Source organism: Mandrillus leucophaeus, unplaced genomic scaffold, assembly GCF_000951045.1.
Source record: "Mandrillus leucophaeus isolate KB7577 unplaced genomic scaffold, Mleu.le_1.0 Scaffold131, whole genome shotgun sequence".
NCBI lineage: Eukaryota > Metazoa > Chordata > Mammalia > Primates > Cercopithecidae > Mandrillus > Mandrillus leucophaeus.
The window spans coordinates 86,468-104,674 of NW_012101266.1; the positions used below are offsets into that span (position 1 = coordinate 86,468).

General features: G+C 33.3%; 1 long non-coding RNA gene across 1 annotated transcript; it reads right to left on the reverse strand.

The window, feature by feature from the left end:
- Nucleotides 1-14,328: 14,328 nt before the first annotated feature.
- Nucleotides 14,329-17,639, reverse strand: LOC105534159. Its single transcript, XR_001005221.1, has 3 exons — nt 17,584-17,639; nt 16,057-16,086; nt 14,329-14,738 (listed from the first exon to the last, which is right to left on the reverse strand). It is a non-coding gene; the product is annotated as an uncharacterized LOC105534159 (long non-coding RNA).
- Between the last annotated feature and the right edge of the window lie 568 nt (nt 17,640-18,207).

Genomic DNA, 18,207 nt, shown 5'->3' on the forward strand with positions numbered 1-18,207 from the left:
GAAAAATAATAGGTGATAGAATATTTGATGAATGCATAAGAAAGATGAGATTATTCAAGTTGTAAAACTAATGCTAATATACAAACTTGTTTATTCATTCATTAATGGAAACAAGAGGAAACAGCACTATCAATAAGAAATGTTTTGTGGGAAGTTGTGTATTATGGTAGACACTATTAACAAAACATATTATAAAAAGTGCTTTACATAATTTAAGGAAACTGAAAGAAATTAGCAAATATATTGTATTCTGGATATCAATATTGTTTTAATAGTTCTGAAAAACTGCCAGCAATGGGCTCCATTGCCTACATTGTTGATGGGGCATATATTTGAGTACAAAAATGAGTCAGAATATTTTTGGTACTATATTTCCAGTGGGATTATTACAGTAAATAGAAGTTATCAAAGCGTATGTGTGTGTCTGCACATATACAATTGTACATATATATGATGTACACATATACATGTGTAATTGTACATATATACACCTATACGATGACATTGGCCTCTGCTTATTTGATATTTCAAAATGACTGCTAAAGAGCAGCTTAAAATATAGATGATCATATAAAGCCATAGATTATTTCCTGAGAAAATTAATCAGATGTTTCAGATACCACGAGTATTATATAAAATCTTGTTTATGAAGTATTTGATATGACATCATAAAATAGTGTTTTCAAAATTGACTTATGGGATTTGAGAAGAACAATTTCATAGATTAAAAAGGCTCAAAATTCCTAAAGAGTAATGACACATGTCATTGGATGGGATGTGGGGGAGGGATTGCATTGGGAGTTATACCTGATGTAAATGATGAGTTGATGGAAGCTGACGAGTTGATGGGTGCAGCACACTAACATGGCACAAGTATACATATGTAACAAATCTGCACGTTATGCACATGTACCCTAGAACTTAAAATATAATAATAATAATAAAAAGAAAAGTTCCAAAGAGAAAATTCTACAGGATTTGGTGTGAGTTGTAATCTTCTTTAACGTTAGATTAAAATCTAAAAAGAAAGGCAACCTGCACATTTGTGGAACATGAGAATCATAGTATATTGGTAGGTGGACAAAAGACTATAATAAATGTAGAAATAAATTACCTACAGAAGTCATAAATGTAGTAAGAAACAAGAAAAAGAAATTCAGCTTGAAAATATTAGACTAACATGTCAGAGAGATAATCATTCCAAACAGAAATATTCACAGTTTTGAAAAAGATTACCATTCAATAGCTTTATTGAAAAACCAGTAAACAGAGAATTCTGTACTTGTGTGTTTTTAGATTTAATCTTAAACAAACAAACAAACCTACGTCTATTCAGCTTCTATTCTGGAGCATTCTAGATCCATAGTGGATCATTAATAAATCTGTGCTTGTTGACAAACATATTAGCAAGAATTAGAAGTTCAGGACCTCAGGCTTATAACAGAGTCAGAATAGGTACATTAGAAAGAAAGGCTTCTAAATATCTAATTTTCCTACTTAATAACCATGTTTTATCACTTTTTTTCCCTGCAGAGAATTACATTCCCACACCTTGTAATGCTCAAATGTAATAAAATAAAATAAAGTATGCACCTGAAGTTCTAACACATTTGTGACGTTTTATTCTTGATGAAAACATTTTAAACATTTTAGACAAATCTTTTTTCATTTATCTCAGAGCTCCTTCCCCCACCTATCTTCATATTTCATATTTTATAATTTCCCATATAGCTGGAGAATAAATTTAAAGTGAACAACTAAAATACACAGAATATCCTCAAGCCATATTTTAACCAGCAGTAAATTTCCTTCTATACTGTTATATGTAGATTACTGTTAGTAATACATTTGAAGGGGTTTGATTATAATCTCTCTTAAAAGGTGGTTAATGAAATTATTAAGATATTCTTTAAAACTTAATCAGTTTGAATTACTCTGGTTTATATATGAGAGCTTTTTCAGAGCTCTGGGGATTTGAGATCTCAAGAATTTTTCAGAGATTTGACACAGCCTCTTGACTCACCATTTGAGCATTTCTCAAATGGCCTCGTGGAATACTTACTTTTATATGTGTGTGTATGTGTGTTTGTGAGTAAATGTAGATAACCATAATACACACACTTGGGTGTAATTTATTTCTCAAATGTACCTCTCAAATGGTTCTATGATCCTAATATTTACAGAGGTGCTATCATAACAAAATGGAGGAGGAGAGATTAAGCCAGGTTATTTATAATGCAATTTATCATAGCCTTGCTATTACTAATGTACATTGTGAGTCTTTAAATGTTACTGTGAATCCCACTTTTTCTCAAACATATTAGACTCAAACATGTCTTTAAAAATAAGCTTTTAAACAAATTGAAACAAACACTGTAAACAGAAAGGTGCACGAATCATAAGTGATCAGCTCACTTAATTTTCACAGAGGGGACACTCTTACAAATAGAATTACATTGATCAAGACGCAAGGCATTATGAATAATTTCGAAGCCTTTTTCATGACCACTTTTACTCATGGCCCTCTCTGCTATCCTGACAGGTAACATCATAAGTTATTTTTCCAAGTTTTGATGTTATAAAAAGACATTACATAGAATATACTCTTTTGTACTGATTTACTTTCCAAATATGAAGAACAAATATAAAGTGAACAACTGAAATCCATGGAATATCCAGAATACTTAATTACATTTTTGTTTTGAGAAACTGTAGTCATATGCAATAGTGAGAAACAGTACAGAGAAATTACATACACCTTTAACCCAGTTTTCACAAATGGTGAAATATTGCATAACTATAGTACAATATTACAGCAGGGATACTGGCATTGACATAATCCACTTACCTCATTCAGATTTCACATTTTACATGCACTTATGTGTGTGTGTATATGTATTTATTTCTATGCAATTGTATTACTGTGATGGTTAATACTGAGTGTCAACTGATTGAAGGATACAAAGTATTGATCCTGGGTATGTCTGTGAGGGTGCTGGCAAAGGAGATTAACATTTGTGTCTGTAGGCTGGGAAAGGCAGACTCACCGTTAGACTGGGTAGGCACAATCTAATCAGCTGCCAGCACAGCTAGAATATAAGCAGTTCAGATAAATGTGAAAACAGAGAGACCAGCCTAGCCTCCAAGACTACATCTTTCTCCTGTGCTGGATGCTTCCTGCCCTTGAACATGGGACTCCAAGTTCTTCAGTTTTGGAACATGGACTGGCTCTCCTTTCTCCTCAGCCTACATATGGCCTATTGTGGGACCTTGTGATTATGTGAATTAGTACTTAATAAACTCAGCTGGGTGTGATGGTGTGTGCCTATAACACCAGCTACTTGGGAGGCTGAGGCAGGAGAATCACTTGAACCCAGGAGGTAGAGGTTTCAGTGTGCCAAGATCGCACCATTGCACTCCAGCCTGGGTAACAAGTGAAACTCTGTCTCAGGAAAAAAAAAAAAAAAAAAAAAAAAAACTTTAATAAACTCATACACACACATATTCCATTAGTTCTGTCCCTCTAGAGCACCCTGACTAATACAATCACATTTTTGTATTTATGTAATTATCACCATAGTTAAGATATAAATCAGTTCCAAATTCACAAGGATCTTCCTGCTTTGATATCCCTTTGATGACTACATCCACCTGCATAGCATTCTCTCCCACCATCCCACCCCCATCTATAACCTCCAGGAACTACTAATTTATTTGCTATTGCCACAATTTTGTCACTCCAAGAATGTTACACAAATGTAATGAAATAGTATGGAACTTTAAAAATTTGCTTATTTCACTAAGCGTATTTGCCTTGAGCTTCATCCTAGTTATTTCATGTATTAATACGTTCCTTTGTATTGCTAAGTAGTATTCCATGGTGTGGATGTAGCATAGTGTTTAAAAATTCACCATTGAAGGACATTTGAGATGTTTCCAACGTTGAGTTATTATGAATAGTGGTGCTCTGAACATTCATGTATATGTTTTTGTATGAACATAAGTTTTTATTTCTCTGGGATTATTGATCAGAAATGTAATTCCTGGCTGACATGTAAATATATGCTTAATATGTTTCAAGAAATTGCCAATCTATTTTCCAGAGTGGCTGTACTATTTTACATTCCCACCATCAATTGTAATTGTGAGGAGTAATTGTTTCTCCTCATCCTTGCTGTCATTTGGTGCTTTCACTTTTTTTTTTTTTTATTTGCCATTGTGATAGGTATCTCATTCATTGTGCTTTTGTTTTTTCAGTGGCTAATAGTGTTAAACATAATTTCATGTACTTGTTTGCCACCTGTATATATTCTTAAGTAAAAGGTCTATTTATGTCTTTTGTCCATTTTTTCTACTTGGTTTATTTCTTAATGTTGCGTTATAAGAGTTATTTTGAGACAGAGTTCTTTATATAATCCAGATACACAAATTTTTTGTGAGATATATATTTTGCCAATATTTTTTTCTCAGCATGTAGCTTGATTTTAATTTTTTTTTCAGATTCTTCACAGAGCAAAAGTTAGTTTTATTTTGGTGAGGTATAATTAATTTGTAATTTTGCCATTTATGGATTATGCCTTTAGTATCAACGCTAATAACTCCTTGTCTAGCCCTACTTTTTTTTACATTTTTATAATAGAATGATTTATATTCCTTTGGGTATATACCCAATAATGGGATTGCTGGGTCAAATGGCATTTCTGGTTCTAAATACTTGAGGAGTCGCCACACTGTCTTTTTCCACAATATTGAACTAATTTACATTCCCACCAACAGTGTAAAAACATTCCTATTTCTCCATAGCCTCACTAGCATCTGCTGTTTCTTGACTTTTTAAATTATTGCCACCTTCACTGGCATGAGATGACATCTCATTGTGGTTTCGATTTGCATTTCTCTAATGATCAGTGATGTTGAGCTTTTTTTTTCATATGTTTGTTGGCCACATAAATGTCTTCTTTTGAGAAGTGTCTGTTCATGTGTTTGCCCACTTTTTTTTTTGGTAAATTTCTTTAAATTCCATGCAAATTCTGGATAATAGACCTTTGTCAGAAGGGTAGATTGCAAAAACTTTCTGCCATTCTGTAGGTTGGCTGTTCTGTCTGATGATAGTTTCTTTTGCTGTGCAGTAGCTCTTTAGTTTAATTAGATCACATTCATCAATTTTGGCTTTTGTTGCAATTGCTTTTGGTGATTTAATCATAAAATCTTTGCCCATACCTATGTCCTGAATAGTATTACCTAGATTTTCTTCTAGGGTTTTTATGGTTTTGGATTTTACATTTAAGTCTTTAATTCACCTTCAGTTAATTCTTGTGTAAGGTGTAAAGAAGGGGTCCAGTTTTAGCTTTCTGATTATTAGTCCTACATTTTGTCCTGTATACCAAACACACAAAAACACACAGACACACACCAAAAAGTGATCGTTTTTTAATAGAAAGTGTATAAAACATATTGCTCAATTTTGATAGAATTTGCATCTTTGCTATGTTAACTTTTTCAATCCATGCATATGATATGTCTCTCCTTTATTTAGTTCTTTCAAAAAATTATTTGATCAGCATTTTCAAATTGTCAGCATATAGGTACTATATATGTATTTGAAGTTTTTAATCTAAGTATATTATTTTCTTTAGAACAATTACAAATGGTATTGTGTTTATAATTTCTGTTCCTAAAGGTTCATTATTAGTTTAGATAAATTGAAATTTGATTTGTCTGTTGATTTTTATGCTGTGACCTGGAAGAATTCATTTTTTTTTTTTTTTTTTTTTCTGATAGGCCTTTTTGTTGCCGGGGCAGTCAGAAGTGGATTGAAGGGTAAGCTTCTTTGGCATTTTCCATGTTTATTATCATGCTATCTACAAATAAGGACAGTTTATTTCTTTTTTTTTTTCTGCGTATCTTATATTTCCTTTACTTGTCTTTTTGTGCTGTCTAGATGTTCCTGTACTATACTTAATAAAAGTGATAAAAACAGGCATTCCTTAACAATCTTACAGAAAAATGCATGCAGTTTGTCACTGTGAAGTGTGACACCAGCTGTAGGTTCTTTGTATATGTTCTTTATCAAGTTGAGGTACTTACTCTGTTCTTAAGTTGGTGAGAATTTTAGCAGGAATGGATGTTAGATTTTCTGGGCCAATTAGGATGATCAAATAATTTTTCTTCTGTAGTTGGCTGATACAATAGATTACATTGAAAAATTTTTGAATAGCAAACCAGCATTGCATACCAGAAATAAGCACAACTTGGCCATGGTGTGTAAACTTTTTTAGACATTGGTAGATTCCACTTGATCATATTTTGTTGAAAAGTTTTGTGTCTAAGTTCATTTCCTTTTTTTTTTTTATTTTTATTTTTGAGACCAAGTCTCACTCTTTCACCAGACTGCAGTGCAGTTGCACCATCTTGGCTCACTGCAACCTCTGCCTCCTGGGTTAAAACAATTCTCCTGCCTTAGCCTCCCTAGTAGCTGGGACTACAGGTGTGCACCACCATGCCCAGCTAATTTTTGTATTTTTAGTGGAGACAAGGTTTCATCATGTTGGCCAGGATGGTTTCGATCTATTGACGTCATGATCTACCTGCCTCAGCCTCCCAAAGTATGGGATTATAGCCATGAGCCACCATGACCAGCTGGTCATTTCCTTTTTCATACTTATTTGTTCAGTTTTTGTATGAAAGTACTACTGGCTTCACATGACCTGTAAAGGACATAGCATAATTTATCCATTCTAAGAATTACAGACATTTGTATGTTTGACAGTTTTTAATTACTACAAAAAAGTTGCTATATACTTTGGCAAATATATATATAAATTTCTGTCGGAAATAATTCCCAGGGTAAAATTGCTGAATTATAGGTAATATGCATGCTTAGCTGAAATACATATTACCAACATTTTAGCGAAACTGGTCATAGCAATTTACCAGTATTGAAAATGGCTAGGTGCTGTGACTCACACCTGTAATCCCAGCAGTTTGGGAGGCCAAGGCAGGTGGATCACCTAAGGTTAGGAGTTTGAGACCAATCTGACCTACGTGGTGAATCCCCATCTCTACTAAAAATACAAAAATTAGCTGGGTGTGGTGGTGGGCACCTGTAATCCCAGCCACTTGGGAGGCTGAAGCAACAGAATTGCTTGAACCCAGGAGGTAGAGGTTTCAATTAGCATTGTTTCAGATGACTACAATATCCAAATAGTTATCTTCATAGTAAACCAATATCTATGCAGAGAGTAATCCCAGAGCTTCAGGGAAAGATTCTAATTTAATATATTAATTGAGTCAGAATTTTCATTCAGTTTACTCCCCATCTTGAACGGTTTCTTTTCAGAGATATAAATATAAATATATATATTTATTTATTATATATATATACACACACATATATACATATATATACATACACACACACACACACACACATATATATATATATATATATATATATATATATTTGCTTCCTGTGATTTTGGGTTAAATTTAGACCAGATTATCACATATGAAAGCAGTTACAAATAATATACATGCACTCAAAGCTGTAAGACATAGTTACACACAAGCTACGAAAGCTCTTGCAGTGGGTCTCCAGCCTTTGGATACAGGCCTTGCCTCGAGCTTCCCTTCTCTACTCTGTCATGAACTACCACACAATAAAATCAATTATCATAATATAACACAGTACATGTTTTCCCATAAGTGAAACTGATTTGTAGACACATATGGGAAAAATGAGATCTGGATTTAAAGAGGCAGACAAACAATATATGCGTATTTTGGTGATTAATGTTAATATACACAAAACAGTTGAGTTTTGTATATTGAGTGAATATATTATTTGTAAAAAAATTGTAGGCTATGCATTCAAACCTCTGATCATCAAAAACACATTACTTCAGCTGTCTTATCAAAGGTATTTTTTATTTTACAAATATAATTTTGACTAAGTTTGAAGTTTGAAAAATGTATGTTTTACACCCATATTCTATGAAAGTAACAAAACATAAGATTAATACATTAATCAGAAATAAATTGTAGCTATTAATACAATTTAGTACTTGCAATAAATCTGAAAACAAGGCTAAATGCATTGTAATTACTTTAATATACTACATAATGTGTTTGAAATGAATGCTAATTACAATATTAATCATTATTGAACATTTGATAATACATAATAGCCTTGTGATGAATAGCAACAATATTTAAAAGCCACTGAATGATGCATATTTTCTGTCTCTACTTACTATTAATTGATGCTAGAAGTTTCTTATTTTGAAGAGTCACACACTAATGGAATATGTTTCTATATTTTATGTATGTTACTTTTTTTGAAGATAAAGCTGTATAGTATTAAATTCATTCAATTCAGTACAAATAATTATAAGATTCTATGGCCCTTTATTGTTTTCAATGTATTTTTAGAGACCCACATATTTATCTGAACAATTTCTTCTAGCTCAGATTAAAAAGACTTGTGTCTGTTCACAAGGATGGTGTATTAGTTCTCATGTTACTAATTAAGACATACCCAAGATTGGGTAATTTATAAAGGAAAAAGATTTAATTGACTCACACTTCAGCATGGCTGACCTTGCACCCTCTGAAGCAATGGCCTAAGCTGTACCTTGACCTCTTTTAGCCATGGCTGGAGTGACTGGAACTCAGGGCACCAAGTCCTGAGGCTGCACACAGCAGGTGGGACCTGGACCCGGCCCAGGAAACCATTTTTCCCTCCTAGGCCTCTGGGCCTGTGATGAGAGAGGCTGCTGCAAAGGTCCCCGACATGTTCTGGAGACAATTTCCCCCAATCTCTTGGAGATTAGCACTTGGCTTCTCATTACTTATGCAAATTTCTGCAGTTGGCTTGAATTTCTCTCCAGAAAATGGGTTTTTCTTTTCCCCTCTATCATGAGGCTGCATATTTTCCAAAATTTTATGCTCTGTCACGTCTTGAATGCTTTACTGCTTAAAAATTTCTTCTTCCAGATACCCTAAATCATCTCTCAAGTTAAAGTTCCACAGATCTCTAAGGCAGGGGCAAAATACCACCAGTCTGTTTGCTAAAGCTCAGTTAAGAATCACATTTGCTCCAACAAGTTCCTATTCTCCATCTGAGACCACCTCAGCCTGGACTTCGTTGTCCATATCACTGTCAGCATTTTGGTCAAAGTCATTCAACAAGTCTCTAGAAAGTTCCAAACTTTCCCATATATTGCTGTCTTCTGAGCCCTCCAAGTCTCTAGGACGTTCCAAACTTTCCCACATTTTCTTGTCGTCATCTGAGTCCCCTAAACTGTTCCAAAAAAAACTGTTCTCTGCCTGTTACCCAGTTCCATATTAGATTTTACATGTTCAGGTATCCTTATAGCAGCATCCCACTCTACCCATATCAGTTTACTGTTTTTGCCAATTCTCATGCTGCTAATAAGGATATACGCAAGACTAGGTAATTTATACAAGAAAGAGTTGTAATTGACTCACAGTTTTGCATGACTGGAGAGATCTCAGGAAACATAAACATGGCAGAAGGTGAAGCAAACACATCTTTCTTCACATGATGGCAGCAAGGAGAAGTGCTGAGTAAAAGAGGGAAAAGCCCCTTATGAAATCATCAGATCTCATGAGAACTCACTATCATGAGAACAGCATGATAACTGCCCTCATGATTAAATTACCTCCCACCATGTCTCTCTCATGACACGTGGTGATCATGGGAACTATAAATCAAGGTGACATTTGGGGACACAGCCAACCCATATCAGGTTGTTAAAATTATGTTACCTAATACTGAAAGATCTGTTATTTTTAAACTCAACTGTTTCACTTTTTATTGTTATAGGTAAAATTTTTATAATATTTACTTTGTTTAGTATTAGTGTACTTGAAGCATGAAACATGCTATATGAGACTCTGGGATGGATATATGCACTGTAAAATTTAGAAAAAAAAATACTTCACATAAAGTTAAAATAAGACATTAAATTCTGTAGCAAAATAGAGGATGAGCTAAACAAAGTAAAATTGTTTGGCATAGGGGTATAATTTTAAATTCTGTCCTTCTTCCACCATACACACTTATGCAAAGCACCCTTTTCTCCCATGCCCACCACACCATCAGCAAGCCTGGGATCTAAATGTGTCTTTAACAAGAACAGTAAGAGAGTTTCCTTGGAATCTTTCAGTTACTCTATATAAGTTAGAAAAGAACAATCCTAAATATACCCCTTACCTGAAATTTCCAACTGTAGTAACAAATGAGAAGGCTTAGATCGGTGGTAGAACAAATGATCATTTGCAGAACAAATGATCTAATTGTTTAGAAAATCACTATACAAGTTGCATGAACCACTTGTCCCAAACTTCTGTGACAAACAGCAATTTCTATTTCTTTTTTGTCCCACCTAACAAAATATTGGAGGCCTTTATCTTTTTTCTCTCTCCCTTTCTATTATCTGAACACTTTCACCAATTATTTCTTAAAAAAACTTAGAATTGCTGAGACTTTTAATTCACTAACTTAGCCTCATAGCTTTTGCCAGAATTTTTTTTTCATGTGTGCAGAGATTGCATTTGGCTATATACAGTGATCATAATGAATATATGATTGAAGGAATATTTAAATTTAGTGAAGAATAGTCCTTAGAAAAGTCTGACAATGGATTTATTTGCTGCTTGTTTCAAAGCCACACGTTAATGATCCATTTAAAAACAAATGCAATGCATTTGCTTGAACAGAATTGTATTATTTATGCCTTTGAGTATAGTTTAATTATATACTACAGACAGATGATGTTGCTATTATATTTTATTACTTTAGGAAAAAGTGTAATTCTCTTTTGTTTTAAAAAGCTAAAAAGTTGTTGCAACTGTCATATTATTTACACAGATGGCCTAAGAAATATTTCAAGTTTTCCCCTAAGAAAAATGTTTTCCTATTCCTTTGAATTATTGAGAAAAGTTTCAATTGTTTAAACATTTTAATACCCCCTGCTAAACCTCTGATTATTTCAGTTCCTTGGCATAAATAAAATGATAATCTACTCATTTAGAGTTAACTACAATGCATTCTCCAAGCAATCCATAAATAATGATTTTTTTAAGTTTTTACAATTTATTGACTAAAGTTGTACAATCACTTTTGACATAATTTATTGTTTGTAATAGGTGAAACAGACATATGAAACAAATGAAAAATAAATATCTGAGTTTTTAATGCAAGCATAAGAAGCACAGAGACAGCTTTGGGAGGAGTTTAATAAGAAAGAGTTTATTGAGAAACTGTGATCTGATCAGCATTTTAGAAATAGTGTAGGGTGGTCAGCAGGTCCTGGGGCAGTGCAAAAGCAAAGCAATTTCTGTAGTTTCACCTTGAGGATGAAGTGAGTAACTGTTCCCCTGGATAGGCTGAATGAATTTCCCTAAAAGGGCCTCCTTTGTCATATCCCATAACTTCCAAAGAGAGGATTCAGCAAATTGTAAAATTGTGTGACCTTAACTTGTGGCTTCTGAGTTGGCAGAGCATTGTTTACATATGTTACAACTCTGCAGCAAAACAAAAAAAAAATAGCATAGCTACAGTTCTATGCCACATAAGTTCTCCTTGTCATCCTATCACAAATGAAACCCAATTCTAGGGTGCGCTGATATCCCTCCTAACATAGAATGCACCCTAGAACTAACGCAGGAACAGAAAACCAAGCACTGCATGTTCTCACTCATAAGCGGGAGCTGAACAATGAGAACACATGGACACAGGGAGGGGAACATCACACACCAGGGCCTGTTTGGGGGTGGGGGCTAGGAGAGGGATAGCATTAGGACAAATACCTAATGTAGATGATGAGTTGATGGGTGCAGCAAACCACCATGGCACATGTATACCTATGTAACAAATGGGCAAGTTCTGCACAAGTGCCCCAGAACTTTAAGTAAAATAAATAAATAAATAAATAAAATAAAGATAGATCTCGTTTATACTTTAAACTATTATTCTCAGTTCCCATATTTTGAGACAAATGAGATAGGGATAATTTATTTAAGTACCCTTTGGTATTTGTAGTAACAGTTGTTATTCTTGAAAACAATATGTATCAAAATAATGTGTAGGCATTGTAGAAAATTTTAAAAACCCAGACTAGCATGAAGGAGAAACTAAAGATTACCTGTAATCACACCTCCAAGAGAAAAATCACTAAGACATTCTGGTTTCATGGTGAAAATCTTTTTGGTTCCTTTTTCTCTTTTTTACATAACACATATATACAACATAATACATAACAAATTGTATCATATAAACCCCTTCAGCTTCTTATTATTACTACTACTATTATTATCATTATTATTTTGAGACAGTCTTGCTCTGTTTCCCAGGGTGGAGTGCAGTGGTGCGATCATAGCTCACTGCAGCCTGAACCTCTGGGGCTCAAGGGATCATCCCACTTCAGCCACTCAAGTAGCTGAGACTACAGGCGTACGACACCTAGCTATTTTTTGTATTTTATTTTTGTAGATAAGGCATTTCACTATGTTTCCCATTCAGGTCTTGAACTCCTGACTTCAAGCTATCTGCTTGTGTAGGCTTTTAACTTTTAAAACACTGTTCACTCACTGTGTAACTTGTCATGTTACTGAAAATTTAAATAACAAGGAATACATAGAAAACAAACACCAATAGCAAAACTTTAAATGATGAAAGAGAAAAACTGCAAAAGTACTGCAGTTGGATCTTTAATTTTTTGACTCTTCCACAGGCAACTTCATATACTAGAACAAGCAGAATCCTTGGCTTAATAAATGAGTTCCAATTTTGATTCCATTACTCAGTAACTAGCTGGTTGTGCTAAGTATCAGGTTGGTGCAAAAGTAATTGTGGTTTTTGGAGTTGAAAGTAATGGCAAAAACTGCAATTACTTTTGCACCAAGCTAATAGCTAAGCATATTCCCTAGCCTCTCTGAGCTTCAGTTTTTACATGTCTTTGGACAGCTTACTAATAACCATCTTAAATATTGAGCCTGGCCACAAGGCAAATAAAGGGATTGGCATGGTGTGTTTTGCATCGTAAAGAACATAAAATACGATTTTTAAAATAGTTCCTCATCCTCAAGAAATGCAAAAACTTTTCCCAGGAGTTATGGGAGTGGAGATAAAGGAACATTAAAAATATATTTTTGTTGATATTGGGAACAAATTTAAAAGAAAAATATAAAAATAAGAAATAAAACATTGTTCCAATATAATTCAACATGAAAAAGTTAGTTTTTTATTTTAAGTTTTAAATACGTTATAGTTATTACAGTCAGAAAATGATAAACTATTTAGATTCAATAGGCAAAAACCCTAAAGTATAAATTTGTTTAGAGTATAAACACAAAATAAAATTTAGAGACAATTTATGAAATCTAATGAAGCCGAATATAGAGTTGAGGTATAGAGTAGAAAAACACAGTGAAATATTTCTAGTGTTACAGACAAATGGAAAGCATGGTGGCCGTTAAGAAGAGAAACAAAGAGAAAAATTTACCCATAGCAACCCAGATGTTTATCTCCTTTGTTTGACAAAAGTTGCTATATTGATATATTAGATGGGAAAAATAAAAGACGACATTTCATTTCTCATGAGCGAAAAAGAAAGTATATGAATTTTTTATTTTCAGACTTTCTGACCCCCAAAAGGCATTGAACTTTCTTTGAATTTTGATATCTTTATAATTTTAACCTTATCCAAGACAAATATTAGTATAGATTTAAAATGATGAAGCCCTTTGAAAGTAGTAGCCAATTTCTTACACAGTCAACTCCACTAACTACCTCAATATTGTAATGACTTACATTTTTTTACTTTGATTTAAAATGTAATTTCTTTTTAACGAAATCAAATGCCCTTGCTCTGTTTTTCTTGTGCTGGCTTAGAGTTGGACCTTGTTTGTTTTAGCTACATCCATTATACTTTTACCACGTTAGCCCAGATCCATTAAATCCATCTTACCACACAGTTTCATCTCATGTGGGGACTATGGATTCTTGTTTTTTCAGCTTGATGTTGGCTCCTGGTCATTATTTTTCCACCAGTGATTCATTCAGCCTACTTTTAAAGCTTTGAGCATATTTACTTAGGCAGAATGTAGTTAGTAGAGTAGTAAGAATGTAAAAATAAAATGCAAATGAAACTCAAATTCTGTTTCAGGACTTTTAGAGATTTCACTGTGATTATGTAATATCCCTTTGGCAATGAACTAGTTTTTTTCATAATGTTTATGGAATAAACAAAACATTTTTAACTGTCAGATGACTTGATAGGCAGGCTTGACTTTGATATTGTAATGAATTTAATTTTACAGTTAGTATTTTTCTTTTTTTCACTCCAATATGAAAAGTTTGAATATTTCAAACTATGTTTGTGACCCTCTACATTCTTACATTTATATTCTTCCTTATTGTACATTTTGTACAGATGACTTTCATAATCTAAGCAACAAGTGTATAAGGTAAATTCTTTCTGTTTTAAAGTGATGAAATTTAGGCACAAAAATTGTAAATGGCTTGGTAAAGTTCTTATATCTAGAATCAGCTGTTGTAAATCCAATCAAATTGCTCTGATTCTAATTCTGGGTGTTTCCTATAACTCCAGTGTTGTTCCTCTAGTTCTTCGACATCGACATTTTTCCTTGTCTCCCTTTTCGTGTCCTTCTGTTTTTCCCTTCTTCTACTTAGATTCATTCTGGACACTATGCTAGAAGGAAATATTATTTTCCTCAGCGTAGTTGAGCCAGTAATTTCGACTAGGACTAGAATATTTTGCATATAATCAGTGATAGGCCAGAAGGAAAGAACTTTAAGAGAAAACTCTGGAAAGAGTGATCAAAATATATAGAGCATTAAGTTCAATATGAGGTTTGACATATTGCATAGCACATTCATGTAAATATTTTCTCAGGTTTTCTCTCTTTGAGGTATTTCTTCTGCCCTAATTTTAACAAATTATGGTGCTAATCAGATACTGTTTTACCTCAAATTTATTCTTAATCTATTAAACCTTGTTCTTCAGTTTAACATTTTACTAATGACTCTCTTTAAAAACAATTTGACCCTTGAATATTTTTTCTCAAAGACATATATTATAGATAACATATATGTTTATCTCAGAAGATAAATAAAACTCAGAGATACAATGAAAAGTATAAAAAATTACATTAAATCTTCAAAATACCGAAAATAAATAATCATTAATATGGAATTATCAAAATTTACTATCAACAGAAAGACCTGCTTCTAAAAAGAGGTCTTTACACAGAAGGAACATTATCTCTGACATTGATCCAGTATTGCAGGAAAAAAAAAAAAAATGAATGTTGTCTGTTTAAAATAATAAATTAATGACATGCTGAGATTTAAAATATGAGATATTAGAACATATGACATCAATAGCACAAAATATAAAAAGGGAATAAGTGTGGTCATAGCATTATAATATCCAAATTCTAATATTGCACAATTTAAAGTAGACTCTAATATGCCAAGGAATATTAAATAATATGCTGCTGTCAGATAAACAGAACAAAATATAACAATAAAATTATACTGATGTAAGCAAATGAAGTGAAATAAGGAGAATTATAAAAACAAATTATAGAAAAAAAAATTAAATTATAGTTATAAACTGGAGTCGATTACTAATCACATGAAATGGATATTGAGCATATTCTCCTGTTTAGAAAAACACAATCAGACTCTGGATTAAAACAATAAAAATAGCATAATTAACAACTGTTTAAAAATTACAGATACAGAGACAGAACAGTTGAAAGTAACAAGATTGACAACTATATGAAATCAGGAAAACTAACAACAGACAAATACTTCAAACCATATGCATTACAAGACATAAAAAAGGCATTTCTTTATGAAATAAAGCATGGATTCTACAGGAAGATATAACAATCCTAAATGTATCTAAGTATCAAAATTTAGCTTTAAAGTGCATAAATTACAAAGTTGATAAAATGTGTACAATAAATAAATCAATAATAATATGAAAATATTTAACATACCTTTTAGTTACTGGTGGAAATATAGAGGAACTAAGGATATAGAAGATTGAAAACTTGTTTAACAAACTTTACATGATAAGCATGTATAGACTTCTGCACTCAATGACTGCACATTATCCCTGCTTTTAAAATTACAAATAATAATCATAGACATTGACCACATATTGAAAAATAGAGAAAGCCTTAATACATTTCAAATGATGGGAAACATAAAAAGCATTTTCTCTAGCCTCAGTGGTATGAAGTGAAAAATCAGTTAAGAAATTCTAACTTAAAATCCCCAACTGTTAGCAAGTGAAACAAAACACATCTAAATAACCCATGTTTTTTTAATGATATCACAGTGGAAATTAGAAATTATTTTAAATGGAATGGAAATAAAATTGTGGCACACACAAGCTTGTAAGAATTAAGTAAGACATGACTTAGGGACAAATATATGTATATAGTTAATATATACTTTGCCTGTATATTTTATAAAAGAAAGACTGAATATCATGTCTTTAAGCATTTATTTCAAGGGGCTAGAAGATAACATGACAAATTAAACTCAAATAGAATTAAAAGAAATATGGTAGAAATCAACGAGTTAGAAAGCAAGTGTAGAATATAGAAATATCAATGAAGCCAAACAATAGTTCATTAACATGCGAATAAATTTGATAATATCAAAATTAAAAAGTGAAAATCAGGCCGGGCACGGTGGCTCACGCCTATAATCCCAGCACTTTGGGAGGCCGAGATGGGCGGATCACGAGGTCAGGAGATCGAGACCATCCTGGCTAACACGATGAAACCCCGTCTCTACTAAAAATACAAAAAATTAGCTGGGTGTGGTGGCGGGTGCCTGTAGTCCCAGCTACTCAGGAGGCTGAGGCAGGAGAATGGCGTGAATCCGGGAGGCGGAGCTTGCAGGGAGCCGAGATCATGTCACTGCACCCCAGCCTGGGCTACAGAGCGACACCCCGTCTTTATAAAAAGGAAAAAAAAAAAGAAAAAAAAGAAAATTATAAATTTCAAACTTCAAAAATCAAAAACTTTATTTCTATACCAACAATACAAATATGAATAATTTCTATGGCAGCTTTATGTAAAAACATTTGAAAATTTTGATAGAAGTGAAAAATTCTGTAAAAGCCCAAGCTTACCAATTCTGATCCAAGAATAAATAGAAAATGTGTAGAGCTTTATGTCTATTAAATACATTGAATCTGCAAGTGAAAATCTTCAAAAAGGATAGATTTAGCAATATCTTTTTCTATTATTTTTTTTTCCCTTTTTTTTATTATTATGTTTTAAGTTCTAGGGTACATGTGCATAACGTGCAGGTTTGTTACATATGTATACTTGTGCCATGTTGCTGTGCTGCACCCATCAACTCGTCAGCACCCATCAACTCGTCATTTACATCAGGTATAACTCCCAGTGCAATCCCTCCCTGCTCCCCCCTCCCTATGATAGGCCCCGGTGTGTGATGTTTAGTTGACTCTCAGTTTAGCATGGCTAGGGAAGCCTCTGGAAACTTACAACCATGGCAGAAGGAGAAGCAAACATGTCCTGATTCACATGGTGGCAGGAAGGAGCAGTGTCAAGCAAGCCAAGCAAAAGGGGGAAAAGCCCCTTATAAAACCATCAGATCTCATGAGAACTCACTCACTATCAGGAGAGCAGCATGAGGGTAACTGCCCTCATGATTTGATTACCTCCCACCAGGCCCCTCCCACAACACGTGAGGATTATGGGAATTACAATTCAAGATGAGTTTTGGATGGGGACACAGCCAAACCATATCATCGTATAAGTAAAGTAATACATCTTCTGGTACTTTCATTCAGTATTCATTTCATCTTAAATAAATCCAGAGAAATGCAACAGAAGTTCACAATTCAGTCACTGGCTTAAGCCACATATCCTATTTATGTGGAATAAGCCAGATTTACATAAACAAATCCGAATTTCTAGCTTAGTATTATATTCTATTACATGGAACACTGCATATTTGGAATGAGCAATTTTTAAATAGATTTTAACCAATCTATTAATACTCTGTCGTTAATGGTTTTTCCTACATCAGTCCCATTGGTTACTGAGTTAAGTTGGCTTTATTTTTTCTTGTTTTAATTCATTTTCAGTTTGGTCCCCTTGGAGACT